Raw genomic sequence first — 16,145 nt, 5'->3', positions numbered from 1 at the left:
TAGTGTCTTGGTGCTCCGGCCGGGTGTCAGGCCTGAGCCTCTGAGGTGGGAGAGGCGAGTTCAGGACATTGGTGCACCAGAGACCTCCCAGCCCCACGTAATATCAATCGGCGAGAGCTCTCCCAGAGATCTCCATCTCAACGTTATGACGCAGTTCCACTCAACGACCAGCAAGCTCCAGTGCTGGACACCTTATGCCAAACAACTAGCAAGACATGAACACAACCCCACCCATTAGCAGAGAGGCTGTGTTTCTATTTCAGTGTTAAACATCAACTGTGTGACTTTGGCTGAATCACCTAACCCCTTTTCTAGCTCTGAAATTCTACAGCTCTACCTTGAGGGAACGCATTACCCAATGAGCTATAATGGCACAATCCAGTAATGTCTTAACCAGTGCCAAGCATCTGGTTCTCTTTCTTTCCAGTGTTTGTTTCCAGGGAGGATAAGCACGGTTCTGCTCAGCCATCATACTGTTAGGTTCCCTGTTTCTCATCCTGCTAATGGGAGACAGTGGATGATTTGTCCTGAAGCATGTAGTTCATTTAACAGCTCAAATCCTCTTCCTCCTTTACTCTGCTTCCCCCAGTTACCACGTTGTTCTGTGCTTCATTATAAAACACATCCTTCTTTCCACTATATTGACCCCAAGTATTTCATCAATTCACTTGTGTCACTGAAAGCCAAGTGTTTATTCAGGCTGGCTACGAACAAAGGCTACTCTGTGAGGTTGTGACTGCAGTCAAGCTGACCAGATTACCTTTCACAAGATGGGTTGCTTTTTATTTGTAAAATGGCAGTATCTTTTGTAGACATGATACGTCGGTGGTACATAATTGCACCAACCTAACAAATAGGTTGATCTGTATTTATTCCTAGTTTTGTCCATCTTTTGTCACTGTATTTACAGAGTTGTACTATTGTGTAGTTATAATTTTATATTTTGTTTATTTGACCTACTTCAAGGGTTTTTCCATTCTGTTAACCTGGACTTCAGTGTTTTAATTGTTGCTTTATATTAGCAAGAATTTACTGGTTCACTCAACAAACATTTACTTAATAACTACTTAAGTATTCCTTTGTGGATTTCTCTCAGTTTTTATTATTGTAAATAATGTGATAAATGTCTTTGTGTACATACCTCTCTTGATCTTCTGGTTTATTAGGATAAATTCCCCAAAGTGGGGTCATTAGGATGAACATTTTTGTAGCTCTTAAAGCTAACAGCCAACCACGTGTGACTACATCACTGACTCTATTTTTTCATGCTCCCAGTCATTCAGGAGATAAAATCCCTACATTTTGTAAACGCAGGAACCCCACCGCACCCCCAAACTGGCTTTTGCCTGTCTCTCTCCCTCATTTCTCAACACTCCTCAATTTTGCATTTCCCTCGCTTCCACCCGTACAAAATGTACATAGATTTTTATGTGCAGGGTACCTTGTTTTGAACATATTCCTGCTACCATAGGTGCTGTACTGGAGCAGAATGCTGGACAAATGGCCAAATAGTCATTATAAATCTTTATCCTCTTTGCTCAGAGCTATGGACACAATTGTGTCTCCCAAAATTCATAGGCTGAAACCACACCCCCAGTGTGATTGTATTTGGAGATGGGCCCTTGAGAGGTGATTACTTTTTTTTTTTTTTGCGGGCCTCTCACTGCTGTGGCCCCTCCCGTTGCAGATCACAGGCTTCAGACGCGCAGGCTCAGCGGCCATGGCTCACGGGCCCAGCCGCTCTGCGGCATGTGGGATCTTCCCGGACCGGGGCACGAACCCGCGTCTCCTGCATCGGCAGGCGGACTCTCAACCACTGCACCACCAGGGAAGCCCGGTGATTACTTTTTAAAAAATTTTTTTTTATTGGAATGTAATTGCTTTACAATGTTGTGTTAGTTTCTGCTGTACAGTGAAGTGAATCAGCTATATGTATACATATATCCCCTCCCTCTTGCATCTCCCTCCCGCCTCATTCCCACCCAGCTAGGTCATCACAGAGCACCGAGCTGAGCTCCCTGTGCTATACAGCAAGTTCCCACTAACTATCTATTTTACACATAGTAGTGTATTTATGTCAAACCTAATCTCCCAATTCATCCAACCCTCCCCTTCCCCCTCTGTGTCCACATGTCCATTCTCTACGTCTGCGTTTCTATTCCTGCCCTGTAATAGGTTCATCTGTACCATTTTTCTAGATTCCACATATATGCATTAATATACGATACTTGTTTTTCTCTTTCTGACTTAGTTCACTCTATATGAGCTCATGCAGCTCAATATCAAAAAGGCAAACAACCCCATTAAAAAATAGGCAGAAGACCTAAATAGACATTTCACCAAAGAAGACATACAGATGGCCAAGAGGCACATGAAAAGCTGCTCAACATCACTACTCATTAGAGAAATGCAAATGAAAACTACAATGAGGTATCACCTCACACCAGTCAGAATGGCCATCATCAAAAAATCTGCAAACCGTAAATGCTGGAGAGGGTGTGGAGAAAAGGGAACCCTCTTGCACTGTTGGTGGGAATGTAAATTGATACAGCCTCTGTGGAGAACAGTATAGAAAAGCCTTAAAAAACTAAAAATAGTACTACCATACGATGGGGCCTTTGGGAGGTGATTACTTTTAGATGAGGTCGTGAGGATGGGGTCCTCATAATGGGATAGTGTCCTTATAAGGAGAGAACAAAGATCTCTCCCTGTCTCTCTCTCTCTCTCTCTCTCTCTCTCTCTCTCTCTGTCATGTGAGGACACAGCAAGAACACGGTCATCGGTAGAATATAGAGGGCACTCCTGGGGTGCAGAAGAGTCTGTTTCTTGGCCCAGGGGTGATTGCATGGGTGTTCACTTGACAATAATTTATTCAGCTCTATATGTACATTTTATGCTTTGTGTACATAATGTATTTTAAACTGCAAAATGCTTTAAAAACTACCTCAAATCCCAGATATTTTTAAGATGCAATGAAATATGATATTATAGTAAAATGGACAAATTTATCCAAACACACCAGGCATATTCATTATCAGAAATAAGCTTTGATCATTGTCATCCACCTTTCATTAATTCTGGACTTCATCCAGACTGAAGCCCAAGTGGCTTTCAACCAGCACCAGAGACCAGAAATGCTTCAGACTAATTTACATTTCCTTTGGTTTACTCAGAGCTTAATATAATGATGATGCCTCATTATGATAAAAAAGGAATTAAAAACACGAAATTCCAGGGCCCCAGAAAGAGTGCGGAAAAGATTATCTCAAAATAGGAAGTAAAACGAGTGGCCTAGATTCCATCCCTGCTGACCTGGAGGCTGTGATTTACCTGATTTGGTTCTTCACAATTCTAAGTTCCATAACTGTATTTCATAAGCTTGGTATACGTAGCTATCTTTTGGATGTATGTGTGTTATAAATAATAGTAGTCGGAAACCTTGTTAGGACTTTGTCGATTTGGTGTTTTGGAGAAGTGTTGAATTTTTTAGAAAATCTATTAGGAAAAATATTCATATAAGCCAATTATTTACATGAATGAAATTTCAGAAAGAATGCTGAAACAAGGTTTCCAAACAGTCTAATGATCTTTAGAAAAGTGAAGAAGGTGTACTCCAGGAACAAATTATAATAGCATCAATCCTCTAAAAGCAGTAGGCTATGAATGTTAGCAGATGGCTTGTGATCATTAGTAATGATTAAAAATCAGCATGGTTTTTCTAGGGAAATTTTTTCTCATTAGTCTTATTTCCATTTTTAAGAGAGTTACTAGGTTCATGGATAAAGAGAATGTCACAGACATACCACATCTCAGTGTTCACAAGGCATGGGTGCTGGTTCCATTAAGCAGTTAATGTTTTTTAAAAGCTGTCAGGTTACTAAAATTGTCTTGCCAACCTCAAAGAACTCAATGCTTCAGCCTGCCCATATAGCACTTGATAAATATCTGGATTAAGAGGAAGAAAACGTACTTAGCAACTGTACATGTGACCCAGAACTGGACGAAGAGTTTATACCTTGCACTGCAGACTCACACGTAGAAGGATTTAAACATGTTCCAAAAGAGGACTGAAACTGTTGAAAAACAGTAGGTTAGAAAAAGTTCAGCAACACAAGGTCAGCATTGAGACAATCTGACTTGACATCAGTGTAGTTGGAAAAGACCCAAAGTCTTAGCCAAGTGCAGTCTGCATTTGAGCCAACAATGTGATGTGGCCACATGCAAAGCTAACGTGATTATAGGCTGTATTAATACAAGCATAGTGTCCACATCAAGTGGGTGATGTTCTCACAGTGTTCTAGACTCGTTAGAGCAGAAATACTCTTCAATCTGGAGTGTCTCATTTTGAGAGGGAAATGATAAGCCAAGAAATGAGCAGAGGACAAGTGGGATTATGGGTGATCTGGAAATCAAGCCATGTGAGAAGACCTGAGAATAGTTCACCTTAGAGGGAACCTGGGAGCCGTCTTTAAATAGTTGGATGGCTATCAGAAGGAGGAAGTTCTTTTCATTGGTTGGTTGGTTGCTTTTCCCACGTGCTGCAAAGGGTAGAATTCAGAGAAATTTCATAGAATGGTAGATTTCAAATTAAGAAAGAATTTCTACAGTTTGGGCCAAAGCAACATGGAAGGGGCATCCCTGTGAAGTATTGGACACAAGGGATCCAGAAGAGCACATGCACAGGGACTGAGGTAAGAACGAGGGATAATACCTCACGAATGGTAACTGGCAAGGGCTTTGGAACCATACAGACCTGCCATCAATCCTATCTTTCTATACTTAATAGCTCTGTGATTTTGAGCAAGTTACTTAACCTCTCTGAGCTTTGGTTTCCTTATTTATAAAAAGGGAATAGTAACATCTCACAGGACGTTTTTTTTGTTTGTTTTGTTTTTTTTTTTTTTGTTTTTTTGTGTGTTTTTTTGCAGTACGCGGGCCTCTCACTGTTGTGGCCTCTCCCGTTGCGGAGCACAGGCTCCAGACGCGCAGGCTCAGCGGCCATGGCTCACGGGCCCAGCTGCTCCGCGGCATGTGGGATCTTCCCGGACCGGGGCACGAACCCGCATCCCCTGCATCGGCAGGCAGACTCTCAACCACTGTGCCACCAGGGAAGCCCCGGGACTTTTTTTTAAATTGAAATGTAGTTGATTTACAATGTTGTGTTAATTTCTGTTGCACAGCAAAGTGATTTATATATATATATATATAATACATACATATATTATTTTTTTAATATTCTTTTCCATTATGTTTCATCACCGAATATTGAATATATGTCCCTGTGCTATACAGTAGGACCTTGTTGTATATCCATTTTCTATATAATTCAACAGAACTTTTTGATGATTAAATAAGACAATGCTCTTATTGATAACCCTTGTGGACTTCAGTGGAATTACTTCAGATCCTCAAACCTGCAAGGCAGAAAGATTTTTATCCCCTGATAAAATCTCCTTTGCCTAGAAATCACGTTTGCCTATGGTGAATTTTTCTATAAAAATTGGGAGTACTTGGCACTTTTACTATCCAAATTAGGCAAAAAAGTTGTGATTTCATGTTATCATCAGCCCCCATTTTTGCCATTTCTGTCCTGAGACAGTAATAGGTTCAAAGCCATCTTTCACACTTACCTCGACCCTCTCCTTGCTGGAATATTTGCTCAGCTGTAGACTCAGGGCAGAATCTTTCTTCATCCATCTCCATAGCCAGGCAAGCTTGGCACATTGCACAACCCCTCGCAGCACAGTACAAGAGCAATGCAGGTGACACCCGGACATGACTTGGTATTGCACGTCATGGAGTAATTAAAATAGGGAGATGTGCTAGGCAGAATCCCAAAGTGGCTCAAGACTCTTGACCCCTGGGATATATCCTTGCAGAGTCCCCTTCCCTGGAGTGTGAATAGGATGGGTTTCATTTTGGCTATTAGGTAAAATGAGAAAGAGGTTTGGTGGATACAATGAAGGTCCCAAACCAGCTGTCTTTGAGTTACTCCAAAGGAAGTTTATCCTGAGTGAGTCTGACCAAATCAGGTGAACCCTTTAAAGGGACCTGGCACTTCATAAGGAAGAGATTTAAAGTACAAAAGATTCTCCTGCTGGCTCTGAAGAATTAGTCTGCCACATGAGCCGGCCTAGAGAGGGAGCAACATGACAAGGAGCTGAGAGTGGGCCCCAGCCAACAGCCAGCAAGAAAATGGGGGTCTCAATCACACAATCACAAGGGGATGACTCCTGTCAACAACCAGTGAGCTTAGTGTAAGACCCCGAACCTCAGGTGGGACCCCAGCCCAGATGACACCTTGATGCTAGTCTGGTGAGACCCTGACCAGAGAACCCAGTTAACCCGTGTCCAGACTTCCACAGAAAGTGTGAGATAATAGATGTGTACAGCTTTAAGTCTCTAAATGTGTGGTAATATGTTTTGCAATAACTACATGCAATGCAAAGTGTGTGCAGGAGTGAGAAACCCATTTGGCCATCCCTGTCATTTTCTCTTGAGAGCCTGCATTTTCTGTGGCATTGCAGTAAAAAAATCAGTGTCCTTTGCTCAGAAGGGAAGGGAAGTGTAAATTTTGGCAGGGCCTCGTGGAGATATAGCTCCCCAGGTGCTTGGTGAGTAGAAAGAAGTAGATAAGTGGGTTCTATTATCTTCACTATCCTACCGAGGCCAAGGAGGAAAAGCAGGCTCTGAGGTCTAGACCCACGTACCTCCCTACCAGTCTAGATCTGGAAGCTTCTGGGTCCAGAGCTAAGAAGAGAGGTCCAGACTGAATATGGCTTTAGGAGGCACCTGCATATGGATGGTAATGAATCTGCAGTGGATGTCTCCATTGCCAGAAAGATTGTGAATGGTGAGAACAGAAGATGTGGGAAAGAATCCTGGAAAACATCTACACTTACATTTAAGAAACAGCCAGAAAAGAGCAGGCTGGCAAAGCCAACTGAAGTGGAGCCGTGCAGGGGCAGGAAGGCAATGGGGAGGGTGTGATGCCACGAGAGCCAAGGAAGAGAGGAGAGAAAAAGGGAGGATCAGAAGGACTAACACGGCGGAGAGGCAGGTACGGTGCAGACCTGAGAAGGGCTTTACTCAACCTAAGGCTGACGAGGTTGTCAGAGATCTTGGCCAGAGCACTTTCAGAGGAGTATTGGGGCAGGAGCCAGAGCGAGGTGATTTGACGGGTAAATACAGTACGGAGTAAGGATGGAGCATCATTCTTTCAAGAACTTTGTCTGGGGCTTCCCTGGTGGCGCAGTGGATAAGAATCCGCCTGCCGATGCAGGGGACATGGGTTTGAGCCCCGGTCCAGGAAGATCCCACATGCAGCGGAGCAACTAAGCCCGTGCGCCACAACAAGAGAAGCCACCGCAATGAGAATAGCCCGTGCACTGCAACACAAAGAGTAGCCCCCACTCGCTGCAACTAGAGAAAGCCCGTGTGCAGCAACAAAGACCCAATGCAGCCAAAAATAAATAAAATTAAATCTTTTAAAAAAATTTAAAAAAAAAGAACTTTGTGCAGGGTGGGGAGAGACAGGAGGAGGAGGACAGTGAGGGACTGTGGGGGGAGCAAGAATTGGTTTGAATTCTGACGGGAAGGAGTCAATATAGATGGAGAAGCCTCCCACCAAGAAGGACTTTTGTTCCCTAAGCCCAGGCCTTTTACAATATCTGCAAGCCTTTTGAGACGATGGGGGAGAATTTGGGATTGGTAAAGGGATAGGTGGGCTCTAAATTGTTTCTAGAGTCACATTTCTGTTCTTGTGAAGACTTGATTTGTAAGACAGTACAGTTGTTTTTAATTCGTCAAAAAAAAAAAAAAACTGGGCTGCAACTTGAATGAAATAAGGTGCTGACCCACTCATCCAACTACATATCTGAAATTTGCTTCTTTGTATCGGAGAGAAGGTCTTCAACTAAGATGGAAATCAAAAGAAAAAAAATAGAAACGTAACATATTTTTCTCTTACGTATTTATAAACTTTCCAGAGCACCTACTGTGTGTAAGGCCCCGGCTGCGTTGGATACTGTAGTTGGAGAGGGTGGAGAAAGGTTGCAATTCGAGGTTAATAATTTTCCACCCTGTTCTCAGAAACATCTTCAAAGCCATGCTAACAGGTTGGCTCTGGTAGATAAAGTGCCATCAACCCTTGCCTCTGATGTTATTTGGTTCTCAGTCTTCCAGACATTGTTCCACTAATTGGCTTCCCAGAGCTGCTTGCTTGGCTCTGCCAAGGGGTGATTAACAGGCTGTGCTGATGCGGCTCCCAGCCCTCCCGAGGGGTAGCACGTGAGCTGGAGCCCTTGGAAAGCTGGGGGCCGGAGACCGTCCTTCCTAAGGCCAGAGCATCCCATGGTTCCGGAGGCCTGAAGCTAAATTCCATGCAAGGCGCCCTTGTGCTTTATTTTTTCTCTGCATTGACCTATCCTGGGAAAGACTTGGGACAAAGTACCGTTGTTTAGCTTGTGGACACAAGAAACAAACAAAAAGACATGGCTAAGAAGGGAATGGGGCATTCTAAGCTTGGGCTTCTCAAACTATCTGTATAAAGGTTTGTTTTGTTTAATTTCTTGGCGTAGACTCACTTCCTGTCATTGGACCCGTAACACATTGTTCATGGACATGCCTTGGTTCAACGACCTGGCTTTGGTCAATTTCTTCTTTTAATAGTGATGCTAATTTGGATGCCTTACCCGTGCCCCGGGGGTTAGGGGTGGTCAACCGTATTTACCTTCAGAGCCCAGCGAGCTCAGGTCAGAGCCTTCATTCCAGAGACTCTGTCTCACCCCCCTTCCAGTGGGTTTCCAGGGAAACAGGCCCCCAGACAAGGATTTGAGTGCTAGGAGATTACTAGGTAATGACCCCAGAAAGAATTGTTAAAAGATTGAGAAAATGAAATGAGGCAGGGAAGGAGTCACTAAGAGGGGGCATGAAAAGCAAGTCATCATGGGGGCAACTGGCCTTGGTCCTGCTCGGGGAAGTTCTGAGAAATTGGGGGACACTCACCTCGCAGTCAGTCCACTCAGGGCACAGGGTTTGGTGTTAATGCAGAGCTGCCATGCACAGGTTGAGAGCTGCTGGTGGTGATCCTTCCTCACTTGCTGCCCACAGGCTCTAGTGTGCAGAGAGCTTCCAGGCAAGAACAGGCAGGGAGCTCAGGCTGGAACAGCTGGACAAGGACGGAGTCAGCAGCCTGTGCTACGCGTGCAGCCTCCAGGTACAGTGCCACAATGCCTGCGTTTTCCTTTTGCTCCGTGCCCATCGCATTGTTTGGAATTATCTATTTCCTTGTTTCTTTCATAGAGTCTAGGACCTAGACTGTGAGCTCCTCTAAGGCAGAGGCTGTTCTCTCGATCTCTGAACCTCATCGTAGGGTGTGGTCTTTAGTACCCAGAAGATGAGGAATGCATAACTCTGACCCTCACAACACCCCAGGTTGGGATTGCTCTTATCCTCATTTTATAGATGAAGAGACCGAGGCTCTGACAGTGCTGTGACCTGCACAAGGTTATGTAGCTAACCAGTGGCAGACTCAGATCTCCCAATTCCAAATCCTGGTTCTTCTTTGTCTGATTACAGCTACCTAGAATTTTCATCTCCATTCCTTACCCCCATGCTACCCTAACATGCACACACCTACACACACTTTTGACTCCCAGTCTGTACATACTTGATAACCTTTTTTTTTTTTTGGAAGCAGGCATGGCTTTCTTGACAGAAGAGAAGCCATTTTTCACCTAAGCCATTTTGTGATCTAAGCCTGGCCACAGTGCTTGCCCTGGAACAGGTCTCAGTAATTCATGATCTTAAGGGAACAAAAGAATGCAGGAACAAACTGTTACCAGGCAAGAGAAGTAACAACAGCAAAGATAATGTATCCGGGGCGGGGAGGTGGGGGGGCTTCCCTGGTGGCGCAGTGGTTGAGAGTCTGCCTGCCGATGCAGGGGACACGGGTTCGTGCCCCGGTCCGGGAAGATCCCACATGCCGCGGAGCGGCTGGGCCCGTGAGCCATGGCCGCTGAGCCTGCGCGCGTCCGAGAGGCCCGCGTAATGCAAAAAAAAAAAAAGATAATGTATTAGTTGTGAAGACTCCCAATCTGTTTCAGTGGTATGGTAAAGATTAGCCTGAAGCGCCCAACCCCAGATCAACTGGAACCTAAGAGGTGATGATGTTGACCTTTTCTGACCCTCCTGAGTTTAGTCAACTAAAGCTCTGACTCTGTTGACAGCCCAAGCTCCTTCATGACATGCATGTACATGAACATGCATGTACATGAACATGCCTGAAGCTTAAAACTTCCCCAATACAGCTGTTTGGAGAGACAGTGCTTTGGGAAAGTTCCCCCGATATTGTCCTCACTTGCTGCAAGTAATAAATCCTTCCTTCTCCTACTCTTTGGCTTGTGTTGTGTTGTGTCTTTTGGCTCGACACCCACCAAGAGGCGAACCCAGTTTTCGGGTAACAAGAATATTCTTGATAGATATTTACAGGTTGCAAACCCGGCCAGGGTCTTTGGAGTTGTCCATCTTGAGGCCGTTCAGGATGGCCCCCAATGGACTTCACAATATAAAAGGAAGGGAAGGAGAGTGGCTTCAGCTCTATCTCCCTCAAGCTCACTGGGAACTGTCCCCTGGAGTCATACCCACCCTGTATCTCCTGAAGGTGTTTTTTTTTTTTGCTTTTTTTTGCGGTACGCGGGCCTCTCACCGCCGTGGCCTCTCCCGTCGCGGAGCACAGGCTCCGGACGCGCAGACCCAGCGGCCATGGCTCACGGGCCCAGCCGCTCCGCGGCATGCGGGATCCTCCCGGACCAGGGCACAAACCCGCGTCCCCTGCATTGGCAGGCGGACTCTCAACCACTGCACCACCAGGGAAGCCCCCCTGAAGGTGTTTTTGATTTCGGTGACTCTTAGCAGGCTCAGCTGTGCCTGTTGACTTTTTTCCTGCAAGGACTTCTTTGTTTTGTTTTGGTTTTTTTTGAATTTTATTTTGTTTATTTTTTTATACAGCAGGTTCTTATTAGTTATCCATTTTATACACATCAGTGTATATATGTCAATCCCAATCTCCCAATTCATCCCACCACCACCCCCCTGCTGCCACTTTCCCCCCTTGGTGTCCCTACATTTGTTCTCTACATCTGAGTCTCTATTTCTGCCCTGCAAACTGGTTCATCTGTACCATTTTTCTAGGTTCGACATCTATGCGTTAATATACGATATTTGGTTTTCTCTTTCTGACCCTGGAAGGACTTGTGAAGCTTGCTTTTGAGTGCAGGCCCTGTGCCTGGCTCTACCACTCTCTCCATCGCTCTGCTCTCTTGCCACACTGGCTTCTGGGAATTCCTCAACCAATGTCTTGCTGTCCCCATCCTGGGGACTTTGCACATGCTGTTCCCTCTGCCTGGAAAGCAGTTCCCTTGCTTCTGCCTAATTACCTGTAACCCTTCCCATTGATCAGCTCTGGTGTCTTCCTGAGGGAAGACTTTTTTTTTTTTGCGGTACGCGGGCCTCTCACTGCTGTGGCCTCTCCCGTTGCGGAGCACAGGCTCCGGATGCGCAGGCTCAGCGGCCATGGCTCACGAGCCCAGCCGCTCCGCGGCATGTGGGATCTTCCCAGACCGGGGCACGAACCCGTGTCCCCTGCATCGGCAGGTGGACTCTCAACCACTGCGCCACCAGGGAAGCCCCCTGAGGGAAGACTTCTTGCTCTGCACCCTTGCCGCCTTCACCCTCCACACCTGAGTGAGCCCTCTTACACTCCCTCACCTGGAAACTGTGCTACTTTCCTCTTGGCAATTATTCCAGCTTGAAAGTGGACACTATTTATTGGCATCATCTGTGGGCAGGACAGCTTCCCCTTTTAGAGTCTAAATTCCCTGAGAAGAAGGGACAATGTCTGGTTTTGCTCAGCACTTCATCTCCAGCTCAGAGCTGGTGTTCAAATATTTGGATTGCATGAATGGATTAATGATCAAATTAACAGCTAATCCTCACCAGCTCCTCCCAAGATAACCATTATTAATCTCATTTTATAGATAAGGAGACAGAAACTCAGAAGGTTTGGGCTTGCCTAAGGCCAAACAGCTTTTGAGGATGACAGCTCAGCATTTGGATTTAGAGCTGCCTGATTTCAACAGCGTGGGGGACCTTGGGGAGGAAGGCTGGATGGAGTCATTTAGGGAAATTTGAGTCCTACCTGTTTGTTTTCTTTGTTGATGCTCATGAAATTATTTAGTTCTCTGTGTTGATAGGAAACTGAGATGCAAGCAACACTAGGCTGGAGGAACGAAGATCATGACAAGGTGGGGCTCGGCCTCGGTCTGTCATGGGAATCAATGAAGTGGGGCGCCAGGTGTTTACCATAACAGTTCTACCAAGAGACCTGAACAGCAACACAATGCAGAGCGATTTCCTTGCCCAAAAATGGTTGTGTGTGTGTGTGTTGTGTTGTTTTGTTTTGCTCTTTTATCTTGAGGGAGCTGCATTCTTTGCTTGAATAATTGGTGGGATACCAAGTAAGCAGGCTGGGGACTTCCCTGGCGGTCCCGTCCAGGTTAAGACTCGGCACTTCCAATGCAGCGGGTGCGGGTTCGATCCCTGGTTGGGGAACTAAGATTCCACATGCCATGTGGCGTGACCAAAAAAAAATAATAAAATAATAAAATAAATACATACAAAGTAAGCAGGCAGGAAACTCACTGCTCTTGTAGGCAATTACTAGCCTAGGAGTTGAGAGATGGGGGCTCTGGCTACAGCAGTGTCAGACCCCTCCTGTATCCACCACCCATCACCCTCGGTACGCATGTCCGACCCCAGACCCATTCTGACTGGAAACTAAAATGAATTAATCCGCCTCAGCCCCTCACTATCCTGCTCAGATTTACCCCACCTCCACGCCTGCCGCAGCTGGGCAGCCCCAACTTGCATGTGCGTAAAGAACCTAGACGATGAGCACTAAAAACCACGTGTCAGAAAGGGAGCTGTTCCTTAAGGACTCATTACTTTGTAGACACAGACTTTGACACCTCCCGCGCCCCAGCATTTTGTATCTGTTTAACTTTGTTGATCCCCGAAGACTGAACACACAGAGCCCTGGCTTAAGTCTGAAGAGTTGTCCCTATTGGGCTTAACAAGCCGCTGCTTTTGACCGGCTCACTATGAGTGTCATTGCTTTCAGTGCCCCGTTCCACTGATCTTCACAGAATAATATTATGGAAAGATCAATAGAACTGTGTTTTTATTTTATTTATTTACTTACTTATATATTTTTAAAAGGTGGGTTTTTTTTTAATTAATTAATTTATTTATTTATTTTTGGCTGCATTGGGTCTTCATTGCTGAGCGTGGGTTTTCTCTAGTTGCGGCGAGCGGGGGCTACTCTTCGTTGCGGTCCGCAGGCTTCTCATTGCGGCGGCTTCTCTTGTTGCAGAGCACGGGCTCTAGGCGCGCAGGCTTCAGTAGTTGTGGCTCGTGGGCTCTAGAGCGCAGGCTCAGTAGTTGTGGCGCATGGGCTTAGTTGCTCCACGGCATGTGGGATCTTCCTGGACCAGGGCTCAAACCCGTGTCCCCTGCATTGGCAGGCGGATTCTTAACCACTGTGCCACCAGGGAAGCCCTAGAACTATGTTTTCAAATTTAAAAAAAAAGTTGTTCTAACAGCAAAACCTTTTTTTTTTTTTTTTTCCCAAGTGATATCATACAGGGAGCCTCAGTATAGAGGTCAATGTGGGCAGAACTGCTGGTGTTGGAGGGTTTCAGGGGACCTGGAGGCCAGCCCAGGCCAATCCAGCTCTATGGAGCAGTGGAAAAGCCATCACTCTCAAATAGTCACTCGAGTCCACTTGCAGCAAAGTTTGTAAAACAAAGGTATCGACTGTTGAAACTGAACTCTCATACAGCAGGCAGGGCCCCCATGTCCTGCCCTGAAATGTTTGTTTGTGATCCCCAAACCTTCTGATGTGTGAATATGTCTGCCTTTGCACATGGATAGTGGTCATGAGCGTCAGTGTATAATTCATGAAAATGGACCCAGTGCTGGAAAGAACATACCAGCAAGGCCACCTGCAGTAGGTGGCCGGGGTGTGATCATTTTAAATTCTCAACCCGCATCCGTTCTTCTCTCCCTACCTACCATGTTCCCATTCTAATAACTGGGGTTCTGTGGCCATGGTCTTCACTCTCACCCTCATGACGCTGTTAATGAATGTCAGTTCTAACATCTGGGGTCAGCTGAGCCCTGGTCCCTGCTTCTCAGTCTGCTTCTCAGCTGCCTGAGTCTCTCGGTTTCCGACTAAAACTGGAGGCTGGGCCTTATCTGTCTCTGCCCACCTCCTTGGATGCGATGCCTTGCCTCCTGAGTTGGTTATAAAGTGCATAAATCAGGGATGGACTTACAGTCGGCATTCAATATCATTTGACATTTTTGTTGTTGTCGCTATTTTTACTTTTTAAAAATTCTGACTCCTATTTCGTGCAACCCTGGAACCAGTGAAAATCATGTTTCACCCTCTTGGGTTCATGAGGTCAGCTTTACTTTACCAGTAATGGCATGACATGTCATGGTTGTATGCACTTAATCTCTATCACAGCCCTCATGAGGGATTTATTGATCTTATTTTATAGCAAACGAACAAACAAAACCCCACGCCCTCAGATTGCTCTGCTCCCTCAGTGTTTCATTTGCAGATTAGGTATGAGAGGAAATCCCTTAATAAGTAAAAAGGTAATAAAATATGAAAACACACACAAATACATACGAAAAGGCCAATTAGAACTGCTATTATAATGGTTACACTAGATAGTCCAGCATTGTCAAAGATCACGTTTTATTTTGAATTTTAGTAAGCAAAGTGGTTTTTGAAGTACGTATTTATTTGATTGGACTTAGGATCAGCTACGCCCACTGTCCAACTTCAGTGCTGATCTCAACGCTGCTCCTCCTGTACTTATGTTCTTGGGAAAAAGCATCCATGGCTCTTGGGAGGTTTTGTTTGCCTTTTCCTCCAATGAAAAGGGCCTCAGAAAAAAGGGTCTCGTTTAACGCTCTGATAAAAGCTTGGGAGCCTTTCCCTGGGAAAAATGCCCATGCTAACACAATCTTGTACATAATTTCAGGATGTTGATACATTCCCCCAAAGCCATGGACCCAGATAAAAACTCCTGTTTTCCAGTCCGGACATTGGAAGATGACGATGAAGTTGATATATGAAGAAGCACAAATTGGACAGCTGACCCTAATTAATCATAGAGGAGGAACAGGTGACAAGCACACACTCGTACCCACGTGACTTTACTTCTCCCAGCTCGCTCCAGCACAGGACAAGTGGCAGGTGTGGCTCACCGCCCCTGTGGCAAGCCGCTGACACGGTGAGAAGGACAGAGCAGAGGCAGGACCGGGCTGTGCTGATCTGATAAGGGGATTAAGTTTCGGCTTCCCTCCCACCATCCCTAATGCCCTCGGACTAAGCAGCTGCCCCAGCTCAGCTCTTCCTCGGATGCAAAACGTCTCTCTGCCCAGGCAGTCGCTGCATGCTGGCCCCCAGAGGCACCAGCCTTTCCTGAAACATGGTGATGTTCTTTACACCTTTGCCCAGGCATGCCCTCTGTGGGCGATGCCCCGCCCCTCCGGTCAAGTACCCACTTGCTCTTCGAGACTGGCTCAGGTTTCACCTCTGAGCTGTTGCCCTAGTTCTGGGGGTGGGTTTAGCTGCTCTCTCCTGCGCTCTGCTCGCCCCACACCCGCCCCTCTCTTTCCTGTGCTTACTACGCGGTAAGTGTGGGACTCCTACAGCAGTTATTTTTTCACATGATTGTCTTCTCCATCAAGAGGATGAGCTTCCTGAGGACAAAGACCAGCTTCTTCCAAGCGTCTGGCGCATAACAGTTACTTTATAAACATTTCTGGTCGGACTTCCCTGGCGGTCCAGTGGTTAGGACTCTGAGCTTCCAGGGCCGGGGCCCGGGTTCGATCCCTGGTCGGGGAGATAAGATCCTGCAAACCCGGCAGCGTGGCCAAAAAGAAAAAGTTTTGGGGATGCTATGACTGAGTGATACATATATGGTCAACCTATGAGAAGGAAGTGAGCAGTATGATACAGGACACGTGTAGGAGACAGACACACTGGAGAGGCAGCAAGTTCATGA

At 45.9% G+C, this 16,145-nt stretch overlaps 1 long non-coding RNA gene across 1 annotated transcript; it reads left to right on the top strand.

Annotated features, from left to right (window-relative positions):
- Positions 1-9,112: 9,112 nt before the first annotated feature.
- Positions 9,113-15,140, top strand: LOC309974315. Its single transcript, XR_014326878.1, has 4 exons — positions 9,113-9,217; positions 12,255-12,305; positions 13,692-13,868; positions 15,117-15,140. It is a non-coding gene; the product is annotated as an uncharacterized lncRNA (long non-coding RNA).
- Positions 15,141-16,145: the final 1,005 nt, after the last annotated feature.

The sequence above is a fragment of the Leucopleurus acutus genome (genome assembly GCF_964270905.1).
Source record: "Leucopleurus acutus genome assembly, chromosome: 17".
NCBI classification, from domain to species: domain Eukaryota; kingdom Metazoa; phylum Chordata; class Mammalia; order Artiodactyla; family Delphinidae; genus Leucopleurus; species Leucopleurus acutus.
Note: the sequence above shows the minus strand (reverse complement) of the source record. Positions and strands in the feature narration are given on the sequence as shown.